Source organism: Chiloscyllium plagiosum, unplaced genomic scaffold (assembly GCF_037043375.1).
Source record: "Chiloscyllium plagiosum isolate Xiang-an unplaced genomic scaffold, Cpla_swu_hap1 HiC_scaffold_6, whole genome shotgun sequence".
In the NCBI taxonomy this organism is placed as follows: Eukaryota; Metazoa; Chordata; class Chondrichthyes; order Orectolobiformes; family Hemiscylliidae; genus Chiloscyllium; species Chiloscyllium plagiosum.
This window is the reverse complement of record NW_028270144.1, coordinates 28,437,956-28,464,443: the sequence shown is the minus strand read 5'-3', so window position 1 is coordinate 28,464,443 and position 26,488 is coordinate 28,437,956. Positions and strand designations below refer to the sequence as shown.

The window sequence follows — 26,488 nt, the reverse complement described above, 5'->3', positions numbered from 1 at the left end:
TGAGTGTCACACCAGATTACTGGACAATATTGACTTTCCAGTGAAAATATTAGCCATAGGGTCATATTTCAGATGGAATTGTCAGCAATTTAAGTTTAGAAATAAGATGCAGTGAAATTTGTAATCTGATCATTGGCTTTATGGAGGAAAAATACAGTGCACAATTTAGGCTAGGCAGCACAATCTTTCTGTGACAGAATTGCAATAACGCTTCAGGGAAATGTGACTTATGCCAGCAGAAATGGTAACAGGGAACCAAAGAAGGAAAAATAATAGTTTCAGCTGATCATTTCATGTTATCAAAGTAATTATTTTAATGTTAAAATAACTGAATCTTCTAGTATTTCATTACTTACAGCAGGTACATTAAATCAATCAAAACTTTAATTGAATGCATGAAATCTTGCCTTTTTCCCCCCTTAGCATTTCTTCCTTAATAACTGGTCAGTCTGGTGTCTTTCACTATTATCTGTCTTAGTAACCACTATTTTTTTTAAAAAATCACTTGTCTTATGAAATCAGCACAGCATTTATTACTCCTCGCTAGTTGTCCCAGATAAGGTAATGGTGGAGTGCCAGATTTGGATAAAGGACAAGTTATTCTCCAGCTAATGTTGAAACAATTACGCTGCACAAACTCAACAGGTCTGGCAGCATCTGTGGAGAGAATGCAGATTTAACATTTCGAGTTCAGTAACACTTCTTCAGAATTCAAGAGTGGGTAACTGACACAACATCAATGAAAGAATGGCAATGTAAGCCCCAAGATAAAGTTGTATGTTGCATGAAAGAATCAAAAGCAATTTGGAAATAACAGTATTCCCATATGATTGCTGTCCTTGTCCATCTGGGTTATGAAGTTTTGGCGTCGATGTGATGATACAACAGGAGTGTTGGTAACTTGTTGCAGTGCACACTGCTACTTACAGTAAGGCGTAAATACAAAGAAGTGACTGTTTGGATTAATGGAAAATGTGCTGAAAAATGTTGTTTTGTCATGGAGCAATTTCCTTTTAATAGATTGGAATGAAAACCATCAAGCTTTGAAGATTTAGTGATCTTAAGTCCAATTATTTTTTACCTTGTTTTCTAAACATATGAAATGCAAAGAAAATCCTTTTATTTGTTTTGAGATCACCTATTACCACTGCTACTAACTCCATTTTCTCAACTGTGAAAAATATGTAAAATATTAATAGTCATTTATTCGTACAGAAGTTGAATATTCATGAAAAAAAATATATATTTTGTTGAAGCTTTTCATCTTGCATTATTTAGAACAAGAAGAGATTTTAAGGGAAAAGCATCTAAACTGTCTGACCGGAGAGCTGATTGGTTGGCAAGTGGATTCTGATTGGTGCATTCTCTATGATAATGATTCTACCAGTTAAAGATGATTCACAATTAACTGCCAGGCTTTCTACTGGGCAATGTGCCTGGCATATTGCATAATTTGAGCATCAGGTGGAAGTGCGCTGTTTAATGTTGTGATATACAGAAGCAAAACAAATTGTGTTCAATGCTAAGTGAAGACTGGGGAAAACCTTGAATAATATGATTGGTATAAAGCACATTGGAAATGTCTAAATCCAGTGAGTGCACCAGCTGCAGGTAAACTGATGCATTGGCTTCAGTCTTGCAGAGGTTTGATTTTAAAAGTTTTATCCACATCCCTCTGTGGGCTCATTCTCCCCATGTCTATAATTTCCACCAACCCAACAACTAGATAGAATCCCTGAGCTCCTCCAATTTTGACCTCTTGATTGTCTTTGTGCAAACATTGACAGTGTCCTCAGTTGTCTGGGTTTCAGGACTTTCTTATTAAATATGTTTCTCTTCTTTAAAGATGCTCTTTAAAGCTTTTAGCCCTTTGATCTCATACCCTGTGGCTTTGTATTGAAATTTGTTCACCCCTAAAGAATATCTCAGATATTTTTCTGTGTTAAAATACTATAAAAATGAATTGATTCTGTTGTTAGGGGTTATTTCTATAATTTGAATGATTTCCATCTACATACAAGTATTATCAATTGTACAATCATATGACCACCCACTACTTCAGTTCTCCACCCAAAGGTGAGCCAGCCCACCACCCCCTTGGCCTCCACTATGGGAAGGGCAAAGAGAAATGTCCCAAGTCCATCCCTACCAGCATAGCAATTGAACCTAATGCTGTTGGCATCAACAACTAATGAGTGACCTGGTCTCTCAAGGAGTCCAAGTTGCTGTGGTAACATACACTTTTACATGCATATTTCAACCTGAAGCAATGTATAATAATAAAATGATACCAAGTTGTAATCCAACAGGTTTATTGGAAATTGCAAGTTTTTGGAGTTCAGCTCCTTCTGAAGGAGATGAGCTCCAAAAGGTTGCAATTTCAAATAAACCTGTTGGACCATAACCTAGTGGTGTTTGATTTTTGACCATGTCCACCCCAGTCCAACTCCAGCAACTCCACATTATGAATAGTAATGACAGAGATTCCAAATTCTTTTAGTCACATGTCTTACCAAGGATGCTCAACCTGCCTGTGAATGCACCTTCCTTCGCCATCAAGTTCTGGAGTTCAAACTGAATCTGGAACTACTGTCTCAGAGGCAAGGACACTGTTCCTTGCACTACAAGTCTCATTCGTGATTCATGGTGATTCATTTGCATGTCATGATAGATTTCAACTTAAATCTGAATGCAATTCTTAAATATCAAATGCGGTTGGAAAAAGAACTTTGATCTTATCTTTTTCAAATGTTTGTAAAGTCCCAATACAAGTTAAACGCATTATGCCAAAGATTAGAGGAATTTAAATATTTTATTTGATGTCCTTCTATAATTTAATTTGAAAGATTTTGTTTTACGAATAAAATTAAATTAATGGAAGTCCCTTTCAACTTAATAATTTTGCAATTGTAGTACAACGAATGGTAAAGCATCAGAAAAATATAATTTTTGATTCGAATGATCTTTGTCTACTAAATGCATTCCAGAATGGTACTTCCTTCAGTGCAGAATCACCTGTTTATAGTGCAAAACAGATTTGCTGACCACAGATATGCGTGTACAGTTTCAAAACTTTTTTATAACCTTACCAAGGTTTTTTGTGTTACGGTCACTTATAAACTGATCGTTATCAAAAAGAAATTCTTGGAATACTTTTTCATGTATGGGGCATATTTTCATAACTTTATAAAGGAAAGATTGATTTTACCAAAAGAAAGTAGTTTTAGGTGATCTTTTTAAATTTCCATTACTTCAGTATGGGGAATTCTTTTGAACTGCATGAACTGTGTCATGTTCAAGCTTAGTATGTCAGTATACCTTTAAGATACATACTTACGTCATCATAACTATGAAATAACATATGACCTGAGCATATAAAGGCTTCAGATACCACCTTACTGAGCATTTCTTTAAGCATGATGTGTTGATTAACACGTCATCCCATAACTTTAGCCCAGACACTATGAATGTAATATTTGTATCTATTAGTGAGCTGTAAAAGGTTCTGTTGAAACTTTCAATATCATATTGCCCATGTGTAATTTCTTATGTTAAGAGAGGATAACATAAGCATTGCCACATCAGGTAAGGATAACCCATTAGAGGAAAACCTTTAAGAATTGTTTGATTCTAGTGTAATAAAGGAGTTTTACTAAACTATCAATTTCAAATCCTGTGATCAAATATTACTATTGTGTATAAGGACAAATCCAATAAAAATGACAATATTTCTGGAGGGCAGCTTGTTCGTACCTTGCTACTGCATTTTCCTCGGTGATCCAGTTCCATCAAAATTAAGAATTAAACCATAAAACATGAAAACCTGAACCTCAAAAGGTTCTGCACCCCATGCATCCTACACTGGCACAGCAATCAACTCAATTTCCTTTTGTAGGTGTTGCTGTGACAGATGTAAAATTCACTCAAGATGAACAATGACTCAGGGAAAATTCATTGTATAACAGCATTTCTCCATGGTTGCAGTTCTTTACTAAGCACATTACAGTACAGCAATGGGTCAGTTAATCTTTTTGAATGTCAGGGTGATTTCCACTTAAGTGCTTAAGGGCAGCTATATTGCACACAGGCCTTTGCATTTCATACAAGTCACTCTGTTGTTTCTACTTGCATATGGCTATTCCAAAGCTAGCTAACAGCTTGGTCTTTCATTAAATATACAAACATCACTGATTCAGATTGCATTAATTATTTAAAAAGCTGCAGGAGCTTAATAAAGAAAGGTGGAGACAAACAGAAACAGGTCTGTGGAATTATTTAAAGATGCTGGTGAGCAATTTAAAAATATGAAAATTAAGATGGGGAGCCAAAAACTTTAGAGGCACAAAAGCAAGCAAGTATTCAGACATTTAACCCATTGCATAGGCAAACTGGTCCAATGAAGAATAAATAACAGGTATGCAACGTAATCAACCTCAGATGTGATATTGCTATTTTGTGGAAAGGGAGATTTCTGCATCTAATATTGGATTCTGTTTAGCCACAGTGTAATAATCCACCTTTTCATCTCTTAGTTCACCTGCAGTTTCCAGTTGAGAGAAGATTGTTGAAGAGTCACTGAGAAGTCTATGAAATGTCCTATTGTAATGACTTATTCCTTTTGCAATTATATTTTACATCCTATGTCCTTGTTTCTCTGTAAAATATATCCCAATGATTTTTGTATTAAATTCAAGCACAGAAACCACAGACAGGTGTGAACATGGAGATTGGGAAACACACAGTGGTGTCAACAGAGGTAGAAGAGACAATAAAATGCAAAAAATGAGGAAAGAGCTCCCACAAGCATTGGAATGTGATGTGAATAGACATGGGACACCAAGAATCATTCTTTTGGCTTGCACATTAACATTCACTAAGACAATTTACCCTACCACTTGTTAGCTTTGATAATGGGAGAGGGCATCTATACATTGGTAACTCTCAGTTTCACTGTTAAGACCATCATTCTGGCACCATAATAATAATAATACCCACAAAAGAAAAGTGATTGCAGCAGCTATCAAAGGTCAAGGAAAAGTTAACATGGTCCCAAAGGACCATAATGCTGCTCTCTCCTTAGAGACAGATGACTGGTAGTGATTTTAACTTGAGGGTCACCACGCCTGAGGTGGGAGTGATATTTGCGAAGCTGAAACCTTCATGGTAATTAACTGGTGTGGGAACGGAACCCTCATTGTTGGCGTGACACTGCAACACAAATCTGCCATCCAGATGTTACCAGAGCAATTGATGATAGCATCTATCTGTTTCGAGCAATGATAGATTCCTGGGGTGTATGTCACTTCTAAATTGGATATCATTTGTTGCGGCTGTTTTGTGTGTGACATTTCCCTTTCACATCAGGTACAGATGAGCAGTCCTAGAGCGACTGACATTTCTTCCCTTTTGACAGGCTCTCTCTTTCTGACATTGGTCATTTCATTTGTCCTCTCTATTTTTCCAACTCCTTCTTGACTGCTCTTCCCCTTGTGTATCTCTGTATAATATCGCTCGACTTCACCACATCTCATCTAACGCCAAAGCCATAATTTGTTACCTTTTACTCTTGACTATCCCAACGCAAAGCCCAGATTTGACTTTTCATAATCTTGAAGCCATCCGATATGTACTGGAAGAGTTGTACCTAAAGAGGATCAGAAGCAATTATTTTGTGAATTGATTTGCTGTTGGCTGAGGTTTAGAGTAAAAAGTAACATGGCAGGGGTTTTTGAACCAGGAGCTAATATTACAGAGGACTACAAAGGTATACAGAATATTGAGAGGGACCTATAGTAGGAAATAGTTAGGTACTAGATGGTTCAGTGTTAATGAATTGGGATTATTGTACATGCTCGTAAATATGCAGCATGTATTAAATAAGATTAAACAAGAGTTGCAGATTTGTATAACCTTGTAGAGCCATGTATCAAAAGGTTTGATTTCAGCCTTGGGTGACTGCCTATATAGAGTTTGCACGTTCTCTCTATGTCTGTATGAGTTTCCACTGGGTGCTGTAGTTTCATCCCATGATCCAAAGATGTGCAGGTTAGGTAGGTTGGTCATGCTAAGTTGTCCATAGTGTCCAGGGATGTGCAGATTGGGTGGATTAGCCATGGCAAAATGTAGGGTTAAGGGGATAGGTGCAGGAGGCTGGATCTAAGATGTTCGCACAGGGTTGATGCAGACTTGGGTGAAATGACCTCTTTTTGCACTGTGGGGATTCTATCATTCTGTGATTCTACTATAGTACCTCAAAGAAAAACAGGATTGGATATGAAATATTTTTAGATGCAAAATGTCCCGGAAAGATGGAAAAGGTGAACAGGTGCTATTATTGTATAAGGAGAACATGAGGATATCCCAGAAGAGTCAAGGACTGCATCTATTTGGCAAATGAAAGATTGTATTGCTTTGTTATGTAAAGTGTGGGCCATAGACTACCAAATTGTCAAAGGATTGGGAATCAAAGGACACTTATTTAAGCTGATTTACAATGGAAGTAATAGAAACATGAAGAAAAACAGTTTGATGCACTGAATGGTGAGGATCAGTGATGCACTGTCTGAGAGTGTGTTGGAGGCAGATTCAAGTGAAGCTTTCAAGAAGAAATTGGATTATTATCTGAAAGGGAAGAATGCAAGGTTACAGGAAAAATATGTGTGAGTGACACTAGGTGAATTGTTCCTTCAGAAGGTTAGCACAGACATAATGGGTCAAATGGCCTTCTTCTGTGTTGTAACTGTTCTATTATTTCAGTTATGCTGCATTTGCTCATGTATCATTTTTCTCACATTTCCAATCTTTAAATTATTTAGGCTTCTTTCTCTTTACAGAGTTCAAGATATTTGCTTCACTCAATTTTATTTTTTAGTCAAAACTTTGAGTCCTCATGTCCATCTTCCCTCGGTCAGAATTTTGCCAAAGATTGTAGTTCCTAGTTTTTTACATCTTTCCATTTTATTTCGACACTATTTATGAATTTGAGTGCTGCCATTGATCTGGTCTTAATTGAAATCTTCCTGAAATGATTAGTTTACTATGCACCAGACAGTTTATTGTTGTATGGAGAAGTTTGGAGCTTTCTGATAGCTGGTGTGTTTGCCACTTGCCTACTCATCTCTGATTCATAAGATTAAGGAGTTTAAAAAATAAATCAAAATCATGTCTCCAGCCTAACTCAATGCAAATGTTAGGGAGATTTACGGCTTGAGGCAGAATCAAAGTTCATTTGAACAAATAAGCACCGTGAGATTTTCTCAGTTAAATGTGGTTATAGTTTAGTGTCATTGATAGCTATTGAAGGAAACTTTAACAATTTTACTATTTGGAGCTAATCAGCAATCTAAGTTGAGTTAGTTAGAATCATTAAGGAGAAAGATTAGGTCGGTTTATCAGTTAGAAAGATGAGATGAAGTAAAGAATACAGGGATTTTATATACAGAAGACCGTAAACTATCAGCGCATAACCCATTTTAAAAAAAAAATCAAATGCACTATTCTCAATAGGAAACAGCCTGAATCCCTGCAGATAAAAGTAGGCCTTTAAAAAAAATTGTTAATTATGGTCCACTCCAGGAAGGTACCCCAGGAAGCATCAGAGTTTCAGGGTGTAATGAGGTGTGTTAGAGCTGGTGTAACCATTGACCAAATGCCATGTTAGGTAAGTGACACCGCCCCCTGTATCTGCCCTCTTTATTCACCAAGACGGCCCTCACTAAAGTGCTGCAGCAGGTATAATTATGATAAAATCTTGGGATCATGGCTTGATGTGGGGACATAAGATTCTAGTTTGAGTCTTAGAACCACCCACTAAATTAAAATAGTTCATAGAAATATCAATCAGATTCTTATCTGTTTTCTAAATTGGTTCCTTGTAATTTCTGGAATATATGTAGTTCATCTAGTACCTTACTTGAAGCATGTTATAACACATTTTACTTTTATTTACATATTTTATAGACTGCTAATACAATTTGCCTGTTCTGGATTGGTGTTCATTATTGAAATGTATCTGATGTTTACCTCTGTAATATTGTTTACCTCTGTAATATTCATTTGATTTTTCTTATTCTCTGCTGTCAACAACCCAGAAATGAATTTAATTACTACTAGCTACCACTTATTAGTTCATTTTTCTGTAAAAATCAACATCCATTTTAAGAGAACAAGGCAAAGTCTCTCTGTGACCATAGGAAGTGGAAGTATTTGTGACATGATGCACAATGCCTATGTGATCTAGATCAGATTGTGATCATTTTACAACCTGTTTTATGGTTCATAATAAACTTCGAATATAACAAACACTATTGACACTGTGATGTTGGAATATTTGACTGAAATGAAACAATTTCAATATTACTGATGTTAAAGATCATCATCTGGCTTTTATGATAAAATGAACTCTTGCGTTGGATGAGCGGATGAACAAGAGCTCTCATTTCCCATTCTCTGTGGAACATCAGCTGTAAAGATCATATCTTTTTATTTTTTGTGTTTTTGACTGTAGATTGAGATGGGAAAAATAGTGTTTAAAAAATAAGGATTGTGAAAGGATTACTGTACTTTTTAAAAGCATCTTGCCTACAATTCATTGTAAGTGATATTTACACTGCTGTTTGTTCGAGTGGCAGGGAAGGTTATAACTGATGAACTACAGTGAGGACATAAGTGTGGAAGGAGGTTTGGATGGCAATGAATAGCAGATTGGTCTGTGGAGTAGTGACCAGTTGTTGATGACAATGACCTTCTAAAATCAACAGCTACATGATTGGCTCCTAGGTCGCTGAACAACTTGTGGGTGTAAAGGTTTGTCATGAGCCGTCAGAATTCCAGAAGGTAAAGAGCTGTTCTTTGTCTGCAACAAAAAAAACCCTGAAGGTAGCCAGTTTATTTGCCTCATCAGTTTCTTACCAATAATGTAAAAAATTTATAAGTGTGATTTAATCACTCTGTGCTTGCTGCAAGCAAATTAAAATAGCTGAAGGAGCAGCAAGTCCACATAATCCAAAAGGATCACCTCTGTAATCCTGTGGAATCATTAAACTATCTTCCAATTCTCTTCACCCACCCACGGCATCCATTTATATTTTGTGTCTGTCTGTCTGCGTATGTAGATAGTGCTTTATAAAGGAGTAAGAGTTTAACTAGTAGAGTTATATGTAGAGCTGATGGTTCATAATTGTTTATCTGTAGCTAGCATCTATATATTTGTAATTAATAGTAGTTCTCATTAGCACAGAAATCTGGTCCATGTTTCTGTCAACCTCGACGTAAATAGATAGTTAAATTAGGGAATTTTGTGTATTTGTCTTAGATCTTTAATTTTCATGATGACTTTAAGAATAGTGGGCCTTGATATCTAGCATACCACCGACTGAGGAGTGACACAGTTTTTTGCTTCTCACTTTGCCCTATCCTGAGAACATTTTCATAAAACATCTGAAGTAAGCTTGACCTGCTGTGCTTTTCCAGCACCACACTCTCGACTCTAATCTCCAGCATCTGCAGTCCTCACTTTCACCTAGAGATTTTGTATCAACCTATCCCTAGCCAGGTACTCAAAGTCCTTGTAGTCACTATCAACAGAACACGCCTCCTTTAATAGAAAATATTTGCTGTTTTAAGAGTATCCTTTCCAGTAACATTCTGCTGGGAAAGCAAAACTAATCATGACAAAAACAAGCTCAGTGGTTGGCAGGCTCATTCACACATTGGAAAGAGATCTTAGAACAATGATCAAAGTCCACCAGGCAGTCATAGAGTCATTATTAAATCAATTATTTATGGGTGTGAAATGTAGAGAACCTCCTACCTTCACACAGAGTATTCCATCTACTCTGTTTATGGTCTATTTGGAGCATCAAGTGACAGGTCAAAATTTCCAAGACCAAGAATCTTCTGGATGTAGGTTTGCTTGTAGTTCATTTTCAGACATTTCGTCACCATACTAGGTATCATCTTCAGTGAAGGCTTCATCTGGAGGCTCACTGAGGATGTTATCTAGTATGCTGACGAAATGTCTGAAAATGAACCTTCCAGCTCAGCGAGCAAACCTACATCTGGAACCTCAACCTGAGCTGCAAACCTTCTCAAAACTCGCTAACCAAGAATCTTGCAAACCGTTCCATTCCCGACATTGTGTGCATGCCATCATAGATCAGGTTTATGTTTTTGGTCATATGGCTCACATTGATATACTCGCAGACTAAAATCAATAAGCTATAGCTAATGGAGCACAATAGTCTCTATCTGAGGATGTCCTAAAAACAGAGAAGTCTCTGCCATTGAGAGATTTGACATTTGGGAAGAACATGGTCAAGTGCCTTCAGAACAAGTCAGCACAGTGAAAAATGTATTAATTTCATCTATTGCCACCCCCGCCCCACGCCAACCAACACTAACTTCATATGCAGTGTTTACAATCAGTTTATGCAAATTGAAATGTCTAATGTTACATATGAGACGACAACAATCTAAAATATATGCCAGCCTTTTATTTTGTTGAATGCTTGTCCATAAAAATTGATGGGAAAATCCTTTAGCTATCTCAATTATTCTGAAGAAGTTGAGATAATCTTTACTTCAGTCATTAAATCCAATAATGCACTTATCAGCTTCACAATCCTCTGCAAAACAAAAGGTCTCTCCTGCTATTTGTCCCAATCCCTAATAAGTGGAGTCACTTCTATCTATTCTGTCCTATTTCTTCAGAATTTTGAACACATCTATCAAATCACCTTGTAATCCTCTTCATTACAAGACAGTTCCAGTTTATATGTTTGTCCTTACATTAGTATTCACTCCAGAAGGCAGTGGAATAAAAATAGAAAATGTTCACATAAAGTACTTGCAGGTCAGGAGGCATCTGTGAGAGATAAACAGAGTGAACATTTCAGGTTGACTATCTTTTGTCAGAACTGGAAAAAGAGATATAACCTCACCTGAAACCTTTATTTTGTTTCTTCAGCAATGCCATATGACCTGTTGTGAATTTCCAACATTTTCTCTTTTTATTTCTGGTTCCAGCATTCCCACTATTTGGGAATCTGTGCTGTACTCTCTTACCCATCAGCATGTTCTAATAATGTCAAGTTCAAATATTTATATTGTACTCTTTCCTTAATTCAGATTTCACCTGACACAATAGCAGTACTTGGGAAGCTTGTGATTTAAATAAACCTGTTAGACTATAACAAGTTATAAGGCATGATATGTTTGGTACATTGAGGTAAAGAAGGAGTCAAGCTTCCTTTTTTGACTACCTCTCTCTTTCAGCAGTCTGTCTTATGGAGTAGGCGCCAGAGTTCACGTATGTGTGACATTTTTTAAAAAAATGTACTGTGTTAAATTTACTTTTGTTTTGTGAATAAATATGATTTCAACTTTCATTCTGGCTATGCTATAGGTTGCGTTAGGCTTTTGGGTGATTTTTGAGCGATAGTGAGTGATTTTCTTTGCTGGTCTGCTTCCTAACCCCACTTTTCCCAAAGGGCCCCATTATTTATATTAAGTGATTTTCTATTAAGCGAGGTTTCACTGGAACACAACTATGGCATTATAGGAGAACTACCTACACTCCAAATGTGGCTTCACTACTGTTCTGTATGACTGAAGTGCAACCTCCCTATTGTGTACTGATTTTCCTCACAAAAAACAATAACATTCTGTTAACTTTTGTAATTATTTGCCGTACCTGGATGCTAGTTTTTTGAAATTCATGTACTTGCACAATTAGATTCTTCTGCATCTCCGAGTTCTACAATATAACAGCAAGTAAATAGCATGCTTCTTTTTTATTCTCCCTGTCAAAATGGACAATTTCACATTTTCCCACATTATTTTCAGTCTGCCTGTTCTTTGTCCACTCATTTAAATTATTTATGTTCGATTGGATCATCCTCATGACACCTTCATAATTTACTTTTCTACCAATTTATGTCATCCACAGCAACCATACCATTGGTCCCTTCATTTAAGACATTCATATGATTTATATACATAGTGAACCGAGCACTGATGCCTATGGAATCATTGCATCTTCCCAACCAGAAAAATATCCATTTATATTTCTGTCTGTTTCCTGTTACTTAACCAATCTTTTATTCATGCAAATATATTACCTGCTACACCATGTACTCTTAGTTTCCACAATAATATTTGATATAGCATTTCATCAAATGCCATCTGGAAATCTAAGCTTGGTACTGGCTTCCCTTTATCCACAGCACATGTCACTTGTTCAAGGAACTCTAATAAATTGGTAAAATGTGATTTCCCTTTCATGAAACCATTTTGCCTGCACCCGATTACTTCAAATTTATCTAACTGGCTGGCTATAACTTCTAATAGGTTCTAACATTTTCCCTATGACAGATGTGAAGCTAATTGACCTATAGTTTACTACCATTTATCTTCCTCCCATTTTGAATATACGAGTTACATTTGTTAACTTTTCAGAATTCTTTCATGGGATGAGGTCATTGCTGGTTAGACCAGCATTTATTTTCCATCTGTAATTACCCAGAGGGCACTTAAGAGTCAGCCACATTCCTGTGGGTCTGGAGTTACATGGAAGCCATACCAGATAAGGATGGCAGTTTCCTTTCCCAAAGGGCATTAGTGGATCCGATGGTGTTTTTCAGTAAGTGGCAATGGATTCATGGTTGTCATTAGACTCTTAATTCCAGATTTGTATTGAATTTAAATTCCACCATCTGCCATGGCAGGATTTGAAACCTGGTCCCCAGAACATTACATGGGTCTCTGGTCTACAGAGAGTTCTCCAATTTCCAATAACCTCCCTTCCTCTCTCTTCCATTCCTCTCAGCCACCTACTAGATTCATCCCTCCCATCGACCACCCAGGTCATACCCTCTACCTGTCTTCACCTATCCTGACCTTACCACCCTGCTCTGCCCCCCCCCCCCCCCCCCACACTCCCTTTATCTGCAGTTCCCCCACCTCCAGTCCTGAAGAAGGGTAACACCCAAAATGTCGACTTCACCTCCTGATGATACTGTGTTTTTCCAGTCTCCTGCTTGTCTACTCTGGATTAACAGGCCAACGATGAGTCCCTAAATCTAATCAATTTGAGAAAATTAGAACCAATGTATTAAGTTTCTTGCTTGCCACTTCTTTTAGTATCATAGAATGAAGGCCCATCAGAGTCCAGGAATTAGTCTGCACACAGATTCCACAATTTGCTAAATACTGTACCCCTAGTCATTACAATTTTCTTTCATTCCTCCTTCCTTTCCATATTTCAGGGATGTTCTTATACCTTCTACAATGAAGACCAATATAAAATACTTTACTTTCCAATATTAATTCCCCAGACTCTATTTTTATAGGACAAATTTCACTTTGTTAACTGTTTTCCTTTTGAAATATATATAGAAATGTTTACCACCAGTTTCTATTTTTCTAGCAAACTTTCACTCATACAGTCATAGAGATGTACAGCACAGAAACAGACCTTTCGGTCCAACTCATCCATGCCGACCAGATGTCCTAACCTTATCTAGTTGAATTTGCCAGCACTTGGCCTATATCCCTCTAAACCCTTCCTGTTTATTTACCCATCCAAATGTTTTTAAATGTTGTAATTGTACCAGTCTCCATCACTTCATCTGGTAGCTCATTCCATACATGTGCCACCCTCTGTGTGAAAAAGTTGCCCCTTAGATCTCTTTTATATCTTTCCCCTCTCATCCTAAACCTATACCCTCTAGTTCTGGACTCCCCCACCCCAGGGAAAAGACTTTGTTTATTTACTCTCTCCATGCCCCTCATGATTTGATAAACCTCTATAAGGTCACCCCTCAGCCTCCGACACTCCAGGGAAAATAGCCCCAGCCTATTCAGCCTCTCCCTATAGCTCAAATTCTCCAACCCTGGCAACATCCTTGTAAATCTTTTCTGAACCCTTTCAAGTTTCACAACATCCTTCCTTTTGGAAGGAAACCAGAGTTGCACTCAATACTCTACATTTTCCCTCCTTTCTAAGTGTTTTCGTCATTCATTATTCTTTTTTATATCCTGTCCAATCTTCTTATCTACATCCCATCTTTGCACAATTATATGCTCTTTGTAAGTTTGATACAACCTTTAACTTTCCTCTGCAAGATGCACTGCAGAAAATCTCCAAAGCTCCTCAGACAGCAACTTCCAAATCCATAACCACTACCTTTTTCTTCAAATCTAGAAGGACAAGAGTTGCAAACATGGTAAACATCACCACCTGCAAGTTCCCCTCCAAGCCAATCACTATATTGACTTATCAATACATTATCATTTCTGCAGTGTTGCTGGGTCAAAACTCCTGGAGCTCCGTCCCTGGCTGCATTGTGGGAACACTTACACTAAATGAATGGTAGCTGCAAAAGACAGCTCACCGTAATCTCCTCAAGGGCAACCAGAGAGATACTAGATTTGAATGTTTAACTTTGTTTCTGTTTCCACAGATGCTGCCAGACCTGCTGAGTTTCTCCAGCACTTTCTTTCCAATTTCCAGCATTGACAGTATTTTGCTTGTATATGATGGACAACGAATGTTTGCCAGCCACATCTCCTGAATGAATTTTTTTTTTTAAAAAAAGGTTAATCATGGATGGTGTGTCCTTCTCTTGGATATTTTTTTCTGATATGAATATATACAATCTATATATTCTGAAATGTCACCTTAAGTGCCTACCACTGCAGCTTTATTAACCTGCCCGTAAAATAAGTTGCCAAGCATGTTAGCTAGATCATCTTTCATGTCTTCATAATCACCTTTACTTAAGTTTCAGATATTAGTATTGGACTCGCTGCTTTGTGCCTCAAACTGATGATAAAATTCTATCATATTTTGACCAGTTTTGACCTCTGAGTATCTGCACTATGAAGTCATTAATTAATCTTATCTCATTGCGCAATACCAGGTCTGATGTAGCTTGCTGTCTAATTAATTCCAAAGCATACTACAGCAAACGTTTTATCAATCTATGGGACCAGAAGTGATTAAACATTTTGACTACTCCGACATCACAGAGATTGTGATAATATAGTAAACTTCTGGTGTTTCAGATATATAAGTTTTGCAGGTTTATCGACAGTGCCAAAGTTTGCTGTACTTTAAGAAACCATCCCAAGAATATTTTGTGAACATGTTTTCTTGTCTACTATTGTCCATCTGATTTTGCCAATCTATGTTTAGATTAAATCTCCTATACAGCCATTATTCCTTTATATTCGATGCCACTGTGTTGTCACTTGTATGGGGACCGCCACACCACTTCCACATGTGACTTCTTACTTGTATAATTTCCCTTCTCTCCCCAAGTTTTATCTGCAATCTGACTTCCTGAATTTAAATCATCCCTCTTTAGTGTGCTCATGATATCATTAATTAACAGAACTATTTCTCCACTTTTTCCTAGCACTCTGTAATTCCTAAATGACCTGTATCCTTCAATACTCATGTCCCAATCTCTGTCATCCTGTAGCTATGTTTCTCTGATAGATATCAGATCATAATTATTTCTTCATATTTAGACTGACAGTTCAACTGTTTTGTTCCAAATGCTATGGGAATAAAATCTTTAGTTTTTTTCCTGTCGCATTCCGATTATCATTTGCCACATTGATACCTTTCTCTCTTGCCCTGCCTCAATATTTCATTCACTAAATCTTCCAAAATTTGATTCCTTGACTTCACTACTTGGTTGAAAACCCTCTCTACTTCCCTGAATGTGCAGCTTACTAGAACAGCTAGTCCCAGCACAGTTCAGGTGGAGACTGCTGCAATATTACAAATCTGACTTTCCCCAGTACTGGTGCCTGTGCGCCACAAATTGGAACCCATTTCTCCCACATGAGTCTTTGATCCACATGTTCATTTTGCAAATCTTACTTTTCCGACGCTGATATGCTCTTATACTGCAGTAATAATCTAGTGATTATATTTGTTTCTGGTTCCATTGATTTATTCAAGGAGAAATCTTTGTTCCTGTTTTGTTCAAGAAGAAACTTTCATGATGGTACCAGTGTAATCAATACATTTTTTCCTGCATTGTTTGTCTCAGTAGGTTGTTCTAATTTTGCATCAGCAGTAAATTTGACCAGTTTGCATTGTTAACTAAGCCATTTATTTTAGACATGAAACAGTAAAGATACAAATTCGGTCTCTTATAGAATCCTAAATGCTCACTTAACCTCACAACACAGCTAGTACATGAATTTTCCTTTTGAATGCTTTCTTATCCACACTGTATTGGTGTCCCTTCCTGCTAATTTTAGAAACTTTTCCTGAAATTTCAAATGCACAGTGTCAAAGGATGTGTCTTTCTCTGCAGTTACAGAGAAGGCAGACTAAACATTTCCCTTTAAATCATGTACAGATTTTCTCGATTACCCCTTGGAATAGACTCTCTTGCTTGTTTCTTCCAGAGGTTGAGTGATATAGGACTGTTGTGAATATCTCAATTCAAGAAATTCTCAGAATCAGCTTACCTGCTTTGGTTTAAATAACTCCAGATTAGATGGGTTTCACTCCAAGGAAGTGGGTGTGAGATGGAGTTGCACCCATCAACTGCAGATCCAGATCTAAGTGCCCAGTGGATAAGTGTTGTGGGCAGTTGGTTAGAAGGCCCCTCTCAAATCAGAAGATCCTGTTTTATTCCCAATGTAATAGCTTAGATGAATATCTCTCTCCTCTGGGACCTTGCCCTAGTCATAATAAAAACAGTTAAGCCCTCCAGCCTCACTCCTCACAAGCCCCCTGGTATTTACTATGGTCCTACATCCGTCTTTGCCAAATCACTGCCAGCACCTGCCCACAGCCCCTCATACACTCCATTCCATCTCAATGGCTAATCATGCCTTTTTCATGCTCATTCACTTAGTAGCCACTATATACATAATCAGCAAGTCATATGATAACCACTGAAAGACTGGAACTGCTAAGGGAGAAAAACACCCATTCAGAACGTTCTTTTAAAAAAAAACTAATGTTGCTGCAACTCTATAAACATATCAATTAGACTGACCATTAAAGTATAATTACCAGCGGCTTCAAACACTTACATATCTTTATCTTGTTCCAATAAACCTTGACACATTGACAAGAGAGATCACGAAAAGAATTATATAAGTGTAACATCTTAAAGATGTCAACCAATCAAACTCAACAATCCACATCCAAAACCCAAAGAACTGCAGATGTTAGAAATCAGAAACGAAAACAGAACTTGCTGGAAAAGCTCAGCAGGTCTGGCAGCATCTGTGGAGAGAAAGCAGAGTTAACATTTCAGGTCCTTCTTTAGAACTGTTTGTCCAATAATTTCTGTTTTTGTCAACAATTCACTTTACTTATTAAAATAGGAGCTGTACTGACCTCATGTTTTAATTGGTGTGGAGACTCTGCCAAGCTTGCATAATAAGGACAGGCATATGTCCTCCAGCACTGTAGTGGGGGAATGTTGCACAATAGATGCTGTCTTTAAGTTGAGTTATTAAACTAAGAATCTACCTGACTATTGGGGTGGATGTAAAAGATCCTGTGGTACTTTTTCAAAGAAGAGTAGCAGAGTTATCTCTTGTTTCTTGACTAATACCTGTCCCTCAACCAACATCATAAAAATTATTTATTTTGTGATTACCACATTTCTCTTAATTTGCACACTACAAGTTCCCATAACTTCTACATTTCCTACTCTGCAATCATGATTGTGCTTCAAAGATATGTCATTGGCTGCAAAGTAAATTGAGGTACCTGGTGGTTGTGGAAAGTGTTGGAAAATGTAAGTTTTTTGAAAAAAAATCCCCATATCTTTAAAAATAGAAACTTGAAAACCATCTGTTGTTACAAGGCTTGAATCAGACAATTTTTACACATATTATGCACAGAAATGTGAGGATATTTTATGGAATGGGAAACGTGGCAAGTATGATGACTTAATTCTGTGGGATGCAAAACTTTAATGCCCTGAAGTTGGGTTAAGGCGCACACTAAAAGGCCGGTTGTTTGTTTGTGGTATGTGGAGAGACCTATGATAGATTCATAGTTCTAATACATTTTCAAGCCATTAATGCTAATTAATATGAAACAATATTCAATAAAGTTTTATTTTCAAAATAAAGTCAAAGGCACAGAAGAATATCATGGCTCCAATTCATGATTGTGCAAGGTTGAATGTGTTCCTGTCAGCTTTGCAGTCTGGGGAAATGGAGGAATGAAGTGGTAAGTGTCTGATTTATTGGGTATTCTGAGGGGGAGGGAGGAGAGTTTGGGTTGGGAGGCTGGTGAGATCATTCTGTCAAAGTAAGAAAGTGAGGGGGTGGGGTGGTGGGGCTGGGTGGGAGTGTGAATGGTGGTATGGTGGGGGTGTGGGGGTAATGTAGAATTGGAAGAATTCTTACAGGGCTTTGAATTCACCCATAACATTGCAATTACCACCACTATCATTAGACAAATTATTTTACAATACGTAAGAAGGGAGGACCAGCTGAGCCTTTAAGTGTGGTTATGTCCCACAGTGTGGTGAGTACAATCGTGAACATGAGTATGGATATTCAATAGAAAGGAAAAAAAAAACACACACAATGTTGTTCCTTCAACGGTAAAGTAGATATCCCTAATTCTCCTATAATCATCAATGTATGACAACTATGACACATGCTTGTATTTTTAACTGTCTGGCTAAGGCTAGTTGTGTTATTAAGGGTTATTTTAACCTTACTGTCAGAATAGCCACTGACCATGGATATAAGTTACTATTCATAGTGATATTAGATGACATGAATCTGGAGCTTGAGTTTGGAATGTTTCAGAGCATGTCACCCCTTACAAAGATATTTTTAATTAACTTGTTCAGATGTGTTACAACACACTCTGGAGCAGGCTGAACTTTAACCTTGCTGGTTCAAAGGTAGAAACACTACTCCTGTGCCAGAAGAGTCTCTAATCCCTTGTACATACTTATATTTAATACATTTTGGTAATATTTACTTGCAAGAATGCAAACCTTGATTTACTACACTAGACTCAGCAAACATGCATGATGTGTGCATTGATAAAGTAAAATCACTGTAATGTGAAATATACAAATGAAATTTAAGTTTGAAAAACACCCCTGCAATCTTTACATTTTCAATTCCTTTGCTAATGGAAATGGAATTAGGCAGGAAAGTTGTGGCCATGAATGCCAAGTTTTTGTGTTGGACCAGGAGACCATTTAATAGTTGGCTTATAGATGCAGCACTGTCAGTCAATGGCACACCTCTCCATTGAAAAGCCTCCCCAGTCACCAAATCAAATGTTTTACATGCACCCTGCTGGCACTTAGAATTCTAATTATAACCACATAGGAAAACTAAAAATTGGAAAAAGATGCAAGTGGTGTACAGTTCTGGTTTTGACATGATGGTATTAACAAATACAAAACTGCTGCAGTCTTTTAAATGAGGAGATGTTAGCATGTTTTGGAATTGATATTCTGATTTGCTCAGAAGGAAACAATTCCCAAAAATTTAAAATAGATCCCATGAATATTTGGAATCCAATTCATAGAATAGATAGAAAATCTGAACGTTATTTAAAGGCTGATCATTTCAATAAGATTTGATGCTTCTTTGTCTTCTGGTTGTGAACAAGGAGTTATTTTCAATTTTAATGACGGCTTTTTTGCTTGGAAAATGTACAATACAAGAATAACCGATGATACATCACTGGCAGATTTACACAGAATCATCTGTGATGAAATGAAGTTGATTCTGAATCCACTCCAACTAAACAATTAAATTATGATGAACAATTAAATCTTATTTCTTACAATCTCCAAAACCACCGATATTCATTCCATTTCTGGTATAAAATTGATGATTACACAAACCTACTGAAATTTAATATTTTTAAGTACTTATCATTTGTTTGATTAATGTTAAACCTGTCTCACTTGTGTCTAACAAAGCATGCAAGTATTTTATTCATTATCCATTTGTGCCTATTAAACAGCAGCACTCAGCCTGGGAAAGACACTTATTTAAATGTTAAGATGCAGTCTAATCTGAAGGATACAGGTGTCCAGGAAGACAAAAAAAAATTGATGGTCAATTATAAATTTTAATCTACTCTGCTGTAGTACCTATTAATGAACACCTTTCAGCTGATTACATTTTGTGAAGTCAACCATATCATGAAATCATTTAAGGGATATTTGCACTAAACGCAATTAAAACTTTTAATCAGTTGTGTTATATAACCATTAGTGCATTCCTTCCATTAGATTGCATTTTCTCAAATCAACCATGAAGTTACACAATTTATTTGTACTGTCCTGTGCAACCGTTTATAATCAGGGAACAAAGTATTGTTGTGATTCTAAAAAAAGCACAATAATTAATGCCAAGGTTACAGTTAGCTCAGTAAGCTGAACAAAATGACATTACACAGGCACTGGGGTATCCTACCTCAGCAGTACTGCATCTACGTTATGGCTGAGTGTTTTTAGCACTCCTGTCATACCATGTAAGAATCAGAGCAAAATAAACCTTGTTTATTCCCTTTGAATTGGTCTAGAAGCACTTTGCTGTGCACAAGGCCCTCTTCCTCTGATGCTGCATCTATTAAGAGACTCAAATGATTCCAATTAAAGACTAAAATGGTATAAAATGTTTCATAGTATTTATTGTTTTATACTTTCCCCTGAATGCACAATGTGCCAATACCTCTCAGTATTGTTGAGAATTCACTGCAGTGGACAAGCTACAAAGGAGAAGGGAATTTATAACTACAGGTATAAAAGAGAAAAGTTAAAGGGCTACTAGCTATTTCATAAAATTGTCTTTAATGCAAGGTTAAATGAGTCTGCATTCCATCAATGGCTGTTCTAAATAGGTAAACTATCTTTCCATCAATGTATAGTCATTTACAATTTCAAGCTAAAGTTCAAAATGAAAAAGAAACAGAAAATCTTTAATGATTTAGCTAAAGATGTACTCACAATGCACAAACAATTTTTATTTTCAATACTGTGTAATTTAGTTATGAATTAATACTTTAAGCCACTACTAACTTAACTGAAGTTTGTGTGGGATAGAGTCATTAAAGAATTTAATTTAAAAGGCAAATTACCACTTGAGATAAGACCAAAGGGCAATTTGTAATAACAACTACATTAAGAGAAACATAAAACAATTTGTTATTTTCTTAATATTTTTAAATTTCTTTGTATTAATATTCTATCAAGGGTCTTGGGAGCAGGAATAGGCTACTTAGCCCCTCTAGCATGTCCTGCTATTCAATGAAATGATGAGTGTTCTGGGACTGTTATGTTTTCTGGCTCTCATAAGTTTGAAATAGTCACATTTTTTGACTCAAAAGGCTGAATTCAGTTTATTTTTTCCATTTGGCTGGTAAAGTGAAGCATTGTTGCTCATTGCTGCACTACATGATACTCTAGATATACATTCATATTAATTTCTAATTCTTTTATGACTCATTTTAGAGTATAAATCTCACTTCATTTATATTATAAAAATGTTTATAGATCAATATATTTGTTCCATTCTCTAATTGAAAAAAATTATGGCTAAACTATAGAAGGTGAGCAATTGACTTGGATAAATAAACAGAACATCCCTAGAGTGTTTCATGGCTAGCTTTCTTTACATAATATTGTTTAGCTGGTAAGATGTATTTCCTGTTCTCAACTAAAGCAGCATGCTGCAGCTTGTCCTTGGTCTGATAGTGCTTCTTCTCAAGCTCTACTATTCTGCAGCATATGCTATCCTTGTAAGCACTTTATGGTTCTTAGCTTCTTGCTATGCTCACTTTGCTCGGCTTCTTGTGGTTTGTTTACTTTTAAACTCTACCATGTTTCTCTCAGTTTGTTAATGATCTCCAGTAAATTACTCTCTGACTGTGTGATAGTTTTAGGCTGCGTTAGCAGCTCAATAGTATGAAATAGAAGCAGAAAATGCTGGAAATACTCAGCACCTCAGGCAACATCTGTGGAGAGAAATAGCGTAAAGGTTTCAGATCAATGACCAGAAGAGAAGGAAGGTAGCAATGTTCTGAGTTTTTCAAAGCAGGAAAGGAGTAGAAAGTGCTAGGACGAAGGTCTGTGATCCTATAGGGGGCAGGAGAGATTAATGAACAAAAGGTTTTGTATTGTAAAAGTTAAAGAGGGTGATGATAGATATAGTAAACAGAGAACGATTCAGCTGAAATGAAGTCAGTGTATTTCAGAAACACTTTTATTCCAGATGTGTGTTGGCAATCAACAATGGTGTATCCTTTCAATTAATCACTAGATAGGTCCTGGACAAAACAAAAGAGAAAAGGTGTTGGTAGCAACAAATTATTCAAACTACCATTACTCAGTACCATATACCATACATAAGATTATGAGGGGCATGGACAGGGTGGTTCGGAAGCGGTTGTTCTACTTAGTTGAGGGGTCAATAATGATGGAGTATAATTTTAAGTTGGAAGGCAGGAGGTTTAGAGGGGATTGGGCTAAGTGTTGGAAAATGAAATTCATGTAGATAGGTCAGTGCAGACTCAATGGGCTGAAGGGCGTCTTCTTTGCTGTAGGACGTTATAAGTGTACCACAAAGTACAGGACTGGTAATCCTGGGAAATTACTATATGATTTCAGTAGTGCAGATTTGACCCCACCACAGTGAGAAGAAATGCAGACTACCAGAAGGAAACAAAACATTTCATGCATGTTACATTGCCACATTAAAAGCACTACTATTGGAAGAGGACCCAGACATTTAGTTACAACTGAAGTGCAATTATTGGTAGAGAGCAATGCTAGCCATGGAAACACCAAGAAGGTAAGCTCAGGACTCAAAAGGTAAAAATTCATTCAGAAGCTGGTAGGAAGCTCCAAGGTGAGTGTCTGCTAGGATAAGAGAGAAAATCCCTTCACTCTCACTCACTCAACACTCAGTGAAGGAAACTCTGTAAGGAGCAATTGACGTCTCTGAGGTAAACTTTGAGATTCCTAAAGGGAAGCAGAATAATTTGATGATGATTAGTGAAAGGCCAGTAAAGGAAAACAAGGGATGTAAAATAGCATTTTTAACTCTGAGCATCACCATAATCGTCATCAGATTTCATGAGGCATAACTGCAATGAGCAGTAGGAGGGCCAGAAAATAAATTTAGACCAGGTTACACAATCAGGGTAGCTTCAGAAGTTATTCAGGCTAAAAATAAGTAAATTTAAAGAAATCTGGAGAAAAAGTTAGCAGAAAAAGAATCTGCAAAAGAAAAATTCAAGATATTAAGCTATAGCACATTATTTAAAGGCTTCTTTAGAAGAATGTTCTTGGGCTTTTAGACCCTCGATGGCAGGAAGACCTCCATTTAACCAAAGGCATTATTTGAAAACTGTATCTTGGCTGTTGAGGTTGGTAAAATCCTGGAGGACATGGGTAACCATCATTTCAATCATTTAAAAAAAATCAGAAACTGGCTGGAAAAAGTGGGAAAACCCAATAAAAATACAGAGATTTGGAATTACAAAGAAACGGATTTTATAAAGCAGTACATTACTACAAAGCAGCCACTAGTATATTTATTGGAGTAATCAATACAGTGTGACAAAAACACACAGTTAAAAAGATGGGCAAATAAAAGAAATACTTTAATACTGTTGTTGTGTAGAGTCCAGAAAGATTGACATCAGTTAATTTAAAACAACATTGGTAAATAAAAGAATACAACTGTAAAGGACAACAGATTTAAAGTAACTAAGATTTTATGGATTTAAAGTACCTTTACAGTATTAAGATTTATAAGCACACTGAGAAACAAAAAATAGCAAAAGATCATATAATATTTCTAAGCAGATTCTAAGTCACAGATGGACCCCATAGAACAAACAATTGAAATTCATCGAGCTTAGAGTTCTATAGATTTGCTGCCACCTCAAAATTTCATACCAAGACTGAAGCTGAGTAAGTGAAAACGCTATTATACTCAGTGGGTCTGATTGTGAATCATGTTATTCATAGACTAAACATTAAAGAATGCAGAAATATTTGAAGATAACCCAAAAATTTTGAGAATTATTTCATTTAAGGACACCAAATTCTTGAATGTGCAGAATTTATAACAGAAGAATTTATGTTAAAAATTGTCAAACCTTTGACAAATTCACAGATAGGTGGTTAAAAAACATGGTTAGCACATTTGTCTTCATTGCTCAGTCCTTTGAGCATGGGAGTTAAGAAGTCATGTTATGGTTGTACAGGACATTGGTGAGGCCTCTTCTGGCGTATTGTGTGTATTTCTGGTCGCCCAATTATAGGAAGCATATTATTAAAGCTGGAGAAGGCTCAGAAGAGCTTTGACAGGAAATTGCCGGGTATGGAAGGTTTTAGTTATAAAGAAAGCCTGGATAGGCTGGGACTTTTTTCTCTGGGGTGTAGGAGATTGAAAGGTGACTTTATAGAAGTTTATAAAATCATAAGGGGTATAGCTAGGGTAAATGATAGGTGTCTTTGCCCTAGGATGAGGGCTTTTAAGACTATGGGGCACATTTTTAAGGTGAGAGGAGAGAGATTTAAAAAGATAGGAAGGGGCAAATTATTTTTACACAGGGTGGTTCGTATGTGAAATGAACGTCCTGAGGAAGTGATGAACGTGGACAAAAAATATTTGTTTAAAAGATATTTGCATAAGTACAGGAATAGGAAAGGTTTGGAGGGTTATGGGCCAGGAGCAGGCAGGTGAACTAGATTAGTGGAACCATAGACTTTGAAATAAGGATTCAGGAGAGACAGAATTGTCATTGGAATTGTTAATGAAACATTCAGAATCAATCTCATTCTTGGACACAAATCTTCATAAAGGACGAACACCTCAGTACCTCACTCTACTGCAACCCCATGACTAACCTCATGATGCTGCATATTAAAGAAGCCATCCGTTATGGACAAACCCGACATACACACAGGATCTGTTCAGATGAGGTGGAATACGACAGACTGCAATACGAAAAACTGCAACAACCTCCTCAGAAGACAGACACAGGAGATGACTGATAGAGAACCCTCTGTCATCCAGACCTTCCCAGGAGCGGAGAGACTATGCCATGTTCTTTGCAAGCTTCAACATGTCATTGATGACTATGAGCATATCGCCAAGATCAACCTTACGTCTCCACTTCTCACCTTAAAACAACTGTCAAACCTTAAACAGATCATTGTTCGCAGCAAACTACTCAGCCTTCAGGACAACATCGACCATAACAGCACACAACCCTTTCATGGCAACCTCTGTAAGACGTGTCAGATCATTGACATGGATACTACCATCACACATGGGAACACCATCCACCATGTACATGGCTGATACTCATATGACTTGACCAATGTCATCTATCTCATACACTTCAGGCAAGGTGTCCTGAGGCATGGTACATTAGTGAGACCATGCAGACGTTACGATAATGGATAAATGGACACCGCGCCAGGCAGGAATGTTCCCTCCCAGTTGGGGAACACTTCAGCGGTCAAGGACATTTAACCTCCGATCTTCAGGTAAGCGTCCTCCAAGGTTGCCTTCGTAACACGCAACCAAACAGAATCACAGATCAGAAACTGAGACCCAGGTTCCGTATCCATGAAGACAGCCTCAACCATGATCTTGGGTTCATGTCACATTACATGTGATCCCACCGCACTGTTCTGTATCTGTAAAATCTTCCTTACTGTCCTGTTTTGACACCATCACCTTGGTAACTTATGATCTCTCAACCTTAATTTGTTTATACTGTTTTGGATTACTTATTACATTGGTTAGACCCTCAGCATGCAACTTTTCAAATGATCATGGTTTTCCAGTCACTTAGCTTGTTTCCAGCACCACCCTTGTCTTTTTTGTAATTATCTCTCTGCTTCATTTAATCAGATTATAGGTCATCCCTTTGCTTGCTATTCAGCTGTTGACACTTTACTCACACCATCTAACACTCTTGGTCACCTGCAGAGACGTATTATTTGACATTGACAAACAATCTAGGCTTTTTTCAATATATAATTTCAGTTGCATCAGACTGTAAACCTTTGCAATAAATTCTGTGTCTTACGATCTTATACTCCACAACCACCTGATGTAGGAGCAGCGCTCTGAAAGCTAGTGCTTCCAAATAAACCTGTTGGACTATAACCTGGTGTTGTGTGATTTAAAACTTATTATTCAACCCTCCACTCATACCAGTTGTATGATGTTTTGATCTCTCTGCCAATAAATTCTGTGTCTGTGTGGTCTTTTCTCTCACTTCACCTATGATGAAGGGGCTGCGCTCTGAAAGCTGGTAATTTCAAATGAACCTGTTGTATTTTAATTTGGTGTCATGTGACTTCTAACTTTGTCCACCCCAGTCCAACACCGGCACCTCCACATAATATAAGTATGAATATACTAAAAAGTAATGTGCCAAAAATCCAAAAACCAAGTCATTGCAAAAAGTTACTGTTAGTTCCACAGG

At 37.1% G+C, this 26,488-nt stretch overlaps 1 pseudogene; it reads left to right on the top strand.

Moving 5' to 3' along the window:
• Window positions 1-25,670, top strand: part of LOC148149728 (uncharacterized) — a 43,087-nt pseudogene extending 17,417 nt beyond the window's left edge.
• The last annotated feature ends 818 nt before the right edge of the window (window positions 25,671-26,488 follow it).